Genomic DNA, 6,000 nt, shown 5'->3' on the forward strand with positions numbered 1-6,000 from the left:
TTATTTTTTAAAATTTACATCCAAATTAGTTAGCATATAGTTTGCTGTTTTTTTAATTAAAAAAAATTTGGGGGGCGCCTGGGTGGCTCAGGCGGTTAAGTGTCCGGCTCAGGTCATGATCTCATGGTGCGTGGGTTCGAGCCCTGCGTCGGGCTTGGTGCTGACAGCTCGGAGCCTGGAGCCTTGCTTCGGCGGATTCTGTGTCTCCCTCGCTCTCTGCCCCTCCCCCACTCATGCTCTGTCTCTCTCTCTCTCTCAAAAATAAATAAATACACGTTAAAAAAAATTAAAAAAAATTGTTTTTGTCTCCAATTGGGCTCAGCAAATGTTCCTCAAACTGTTGTCACACCCTTTGCTATGCCAGGTGAAGCGAGGTCCTCGGCCGAGCAGCGTGCTGGAGAGGTCAGGCAGTTGTGGGTATTCTATAATGAGGGCAGGCCTCGGGGGCCAGAGAGAGGTGAGCACAGGCTAATTACACTTTCCTGTCTTCATAGCACTTAACCCAATTTGTAATTATTTGTTGTTGGTTGTTTACCTGTGCTTCTCCTGGGAAGCTCTGTGAACACGGGGACGGTGTGGTGGTTTAGTCCCTCGGTGTCCCAGTGCCCGGCACAGTGCCTCGCATGTAGTGGGTGCTTGATGGCCATTTATTTCTGGAATGAGTAAAAGGCCACCCTTCCGCACAGGGCACTTGTTGTACTGAATTGCAACACAGGGCACGATGTAAAGAGCTTTGGGTGGTGTAGAGTGACAGACCCCAGGTGGGTTGTGGAGGAAAGTCAGGATAGGGTGACACCCCCAATTCTGGAAGCTGGCTCTGGGGCCCCTGCTCTCCGGAACCTGGCTGCCTCCTTGCCAGGCTGAGCTGGGCCGATGGGGATGGGCCAATGGCTCACGTTGGGTTCTCTGCCCGGGGTTTCACACATACCACCACGGGTGACCCGCAGAGGCCTGGCATCCTGTTCCCTTGGGTCCCACTCAGCATCGGGTAGGAACTCTGAGGCCCTCCTGCCGCAGCCAAATGCCTTAGGTGGGTGAGAAGATTGATGGTCCTCCCTGCAAAAGAAAGAGGAAGAAAGAGGCCTCTCTGAGCTGGTCAGGCATGCATTTGGGGCAGGGCTGGGACCAAGCTGTAAGCTTCCCAGTCCCTCCCTCACTGTAGGACCTGAAGGTAGGACATATGGGGGAGGTTCCCCTGGTCCAGAGGTAGGATAGGCCCGGCCTACCTGGGGAACCCCAGCCCATGCCTGGCTGTGTGGGTGCTGGGTTTCTGCCAGTGGTGTTTCAGCCTGGTTGCCAGGCCTGCTTCTGGGTGGAGAGGAGCAGGAAAAAGAATTGCACAAAGGGAAGCTGGTGGGAGGGCCCTGCTTCCTCCATGGTTCACTGCCTCCCAAGGAGGGCCAAGGGGCCCCTGGGTTCCCTGGGAAAGACCATGCCCTCTCATCTGCTGTCTGCTGCCCCCAGCAGCAGGGGTCTTGGTGGCCTCCCCTCGCTCTCCATGCCTCCCACTGTGCCTGGCCCTGGGCCTTCCAACAACCCTGTCTGCTCTGAGCCTCGCTCAGCCACCCAGCCAGCTCTAGGTCCGCCTACTCCCTCCCTGTAGGAAGTCTCCCCAAATGGCCCCCTCACTTGCCCTCTGAGCCAGGAGCTCTCAAAAGCAGCCTTCATGATGGCAGGACTTTGCTTTGTTCATTGCTCTAGCATTAGCGGCACATAGTAGGTGTGCAAGAAACAGTTGTTGAATTAACGCACAGTGTGCCCTCTTATTCTTTAGCACTTGTTTCTATGGCCCACTTAGGTAAAGGTTTCTTCCCTCCCCCAGGCCCCCACCGCCACTAGACAGGGTCTGGAACCCTGTCTCTTCTCTATTCTGTCCCCGTGCTGCCCACCCCCCCCAACTCCCACCAAGTCTTGGCCACTGAAGAAACCAGCCAATTCTATCCACCCCTCCTGCTGTGCCTTCACTCAGGGAATGCGTTCTGCGTCTCTCCTGGGTGCCTGGGTCTCTGCTGAGCAGTGGGGCGAATACAGGCAGGGTGATGACTTGGGTGTTCTCCCCACGTTCCGGGTCCCTGCAGCCTCCCCGTCTAGTGCTTTCTGAACTCTGGAATCTCTTTCCGTTTAGCCCCTGCCTCCGGGCCTGCTGCCCGGCTGTTTCCAGCCTCCTCACCCTTTCATTCCTGGCACCGTGCATGCGGTATTTAGGAGGTGTCCCCCTCCCTGGGGCTGCTTTCAGAGAGGAACAAAGAGGGACTGGAAGGCTGGGGTGGCTGACAAAGGCAGGGTGGGGGAGGGGGGAGGGCATCTGGAACTGCCTATTTGTGAGCCCGAACTACTCCCTGAGCTTCGGCGGCTGCTTTATCTGCCCTGATAATAGACCGAAACTGTGTCCGGCTCTCTGTTGAGCGATCAGTGCCCGGCCTCTGTGCGCTTGCCAGGATGGTGGCAGCTCACGGTGGTGCTGGGCACTGTGCCCGCTGACACAGGCCAGCCAGTCCTGGAAAGGCACAGCCGGGCCAGCCAGCCACCAGCTTGCACACCACCCCACATGTGGGGCTGCCCGCTCATCCAGGGGTCCTCAGGGCCTTTCAGGGCACACAGGAGGAGGGATCTTGAGAACGGAAGCCTGAGCTATGGTGGTTGGTTCATTCATCTCTGTATCCCCCGTACTGAGCACAGTGGGAGCTCGGCGGTTGAACTTGACGCACTCAGCATCCACGTGCCCCCAATTGCGTCTTCATGCTGACTGGGGTCTTAGTCTCTGGGTTAGACCCCGAGGTTGTGGCGGAAGCTGGGAGGAGGTGGGGCTGGGATGGTGGGAGAAGAGCTGGGGTGGTATGGTTAGCTGGGGGAGGAGGGGGGGTGGGTGGAGGAGCAGAGGGAGCGGGGTGCAGGGCTGGGCCAGTGAGGTGACTGCGGTGGGTGGCGGGGGGGACTCCGGACAGGGCGCCCAGCCAGGGCCACTGGCTGGAGCAGGGCGGCCAGTGGGAATCCGATGACCTCAGCTCCTCTCTGAGATGCCATGGCTGCGTCCTGAGCGGGCAAACAGCACAGGGCAGACGTGGGGACTAATGAGTGTTTTCGAGCGGGCGATTCCACTATGTGGGGTTTATCTTCCTGGGTCATCATTCTGCCGTCTGCACTTAGCAGGGTAATAGCAGCCTGGGCTGGGGCTCCTGCCCACCCGCTGGCCCCGGGGCCCTGCAAACAGATGGCAGCAGATGAGGGGCAGGAAGGCAGGAGCGGCAGGCCCAGCCCCACCCTGCTTCCTAGCTCAGGTCACTGCAGGTGCGGGGGGGCCCCTAGCCTCGCGGGGTGGCTCCCCTCACGTTAGGGGCTCGGGGCTGCCCAGATCCAGGGACCCTCACAGATACCCACAGCCCCTCCCAGTTCTTGCCCCTGCCCAAGCCCACAGAGACCCCCTTGCTAGTCTCTGCGGCCCCTCAGCCACCCTTCTCCTGCACCATGCTGAATCCTTTATGCTCAGGAAGCTGCAAAGGGAGAGGCTGGTACCGTGGACCCAGTCCCCCTGCCCTCCCTCCCCGCGCCCCTCCCCCTCCCCACCCCGGGGAGGCACAGTGCTTCATCCACGTGGCTCTTCTAAATCCCCATGACCACCCGTGTGGTAGGAGTGATTTCCAGATTGCGTTGACGACGCTGAGGCTCTGGGAGGTGAAGCGACTTGTCCAAGATCACCTGGTGTGGCAGGCAGCAAGATGCTCCGCCCCAAATACGTCTGTGCTAACCTCCGGACTTTGCTGTCATGATTAAGTCAAGGGGCTTGAGATGGGGAGATTATCCTGGACTATCTGGGTGGGCTCAGGGTCATCACAAGGGTCTTTCTAATGCGAAGAAGGGGGGCAGAAGGATGGGGCAGTGAGCCCGCCTCGTCTGGCCATTGCCTTCGAGAGGAAGGGCCAAGGAAGTGGGTGGCCTGCGGAGGCTAGAAAAGAACGAGGAAATGTTCTTCCTCTAGCACTTTCTGCAGGGGCACGGCCCTCTTGGCGCCTTGATTTTAGCCCATTTCGTTCCATTTTGGAACTCTGACCTTCAAACTGTGAGCTAACGAAATTCTGTTGTTTGAAGCCATCAAATTCATGGTGATTTATTTGTTACAGCAGCAACAGGAAACCAACACGCCCAACTCGTGGCCGAGCTAGGATCTGCACCCAGGACTCAGCCTCCGCTGCCTTCCACCTTCCGCGTCTGATGAGTAAGCTCCAGGCCGCCTCTCTTCCCTCCCGCCCCCGCCCTCATGCTCTGAACGGGAAGCCGGGCCCACGACTTGCCACGTGAAAACCACTGATGGGGCGGGTGGGCGGGTGGGAGGGAAGGGTCAAAACTGGGACCGAGGCTGGATTTCAGGAACTCTCCTCCTCCTCGGATCCCAGCCTCTTCTTCCTGTCTCTCCCCGACTGCGGGGCTCAGGAGTTCTTAGAAACATGCCTACGGTGGCCCATTTTGTGTGTGGGGGGGGGAGTCGAGTAAGGCAGGGCATGGCTAGCCGTGAGGATGGGGGTGTGCAGGGGCTACGGTGTTAAAACAGACCTGGTCTCTGCCCTTAGGGCACAGCCAGCCTCTCTGCTTCTGCTTCGTGTGCCTTCTCCATCCTGGGTGCTGGTCCTTTGAAGCGAGGGGTGGGTGGCATGGGAGGGGGTGTGTGAGAGGGGGTGTCTGTGAGTCCATCTCAAGGCAGTGGGGAGATATCTGTGTGTCTGGGTACCCGGCTGTAGGAGGATCTATGGCCCTCCCCTCTGGTGCGTGTGGGGCATCTCTTGGAGCCTGTGGGCCCCTCTGGGCAGTATGTCTGTTCAGCCCCTGAGTGTGTGAATGTGGGAATGGGCAAGTACTCGTGCCCCTGGTGGGAGGGCGTGTCTCCTCACACCTCATGTGTGTGAGCGATCGTGTGACGGTGCAAGTGTGTGAACATGTGTCTCTGGCGCCCCCGTGGGAGGGTGTGAACGTATGAGTGTATCTATCACACTGATGTGAGGCGTGGGAACAGGTGTGAGCATGTAAGTGTGCAAGTGTGTGAGCGTGCCTACTCGCGTTCCGCACGTGAGCGTGGACTCGTGAGAGTGTGAGCGCGTCTGCTCGCACCCGCGCACGAGCAAGTGAACGCGTAAGTGTGCGACGGCACCCAGCTGTCCCCGTGTGGACGTGGACGTGTGCGAGCGCATACCCGCTCACGTCCCTTGTAAATGGGTGAGTGTGCAATCATGCAAGTGTGTCTCTCTATGCCTCCGTGTGAGTGTGTGGCCACGCAAGAGTGTGGACGTGTGTCTACTCACACGCCCACGTGAGGGCGTGAGTGGATCTACTCCCACTTCCGTTTGTGAGTGAACGTGGGTGTGTGGGTGCGCGCACGTGGGTGTGCGTGAGCGTGTGAGTGTGAGAGTGTGTGCTCCCCCAGCCCAGCTCCCTGCACCCCGCCAACGTTGCCTCACCCCTGTGACACAGCCACTAATGACTGTTTGCCATTGTCTGTGTGGTGGTGGCATCGCCCGCACTAATGACAGTCTCCCCTGTCTAATGACCTGGCTTCTGCCCCACCATTTAGGAGCCACAGGAGCCCTCAGCCTGTGGCCAGAGAGATGTTGACGAGCTCAACACATTCCCCACCGGGTGTCCACGGGGGGTGGGGAGGAGCTCACATCCCACCCTCCCCCGCAGCCCTCCGGGTGCCCAGTGTGGGCTGGGACCTGTGGCTGGCGGATGGCATTCCCGGGCGGGCGGGAAGCTCCAGGTCTGGGCCCCGCCCTCTGTCGCTGGCGGGGCTGGGCGGCTCCCCGCGGCCCCTCTCCCACCCGCCAGGTGCCCTGGAACTCTGGCAGCCTGACCTGCATCAGCTCCCACAGACGGGAGCCTGCCTCCCCCCACACAACCCCCACGCCCTCCTCGCTTCCCCAAATGCGAATGGTGTCTCTGAGCGGGCTCGGCTGTGCCCAAGAGGCTCCGGTCCGGGGCCGCCCCTGGAGGGTGAGGGGAGCTGGGTGGCCC

This window comes from Lynx rufus, unplaced genomic scaffold (assembly GCF_022079265.1).
Source record: "Lynx rufus isolate CCGP_SWC_20201006 ecotype Redwood Valley unplaced genomic scaffold, mLynRuf1.p SCAF_7, whole genome shotgun sequence".
NCBI classification, from domain to species: domain Eukaryota; kingdom Metazoa; phylum Chordata; class Mammalia; order Carnivora; family Felidae; genus Lynx; species Lynx rufus.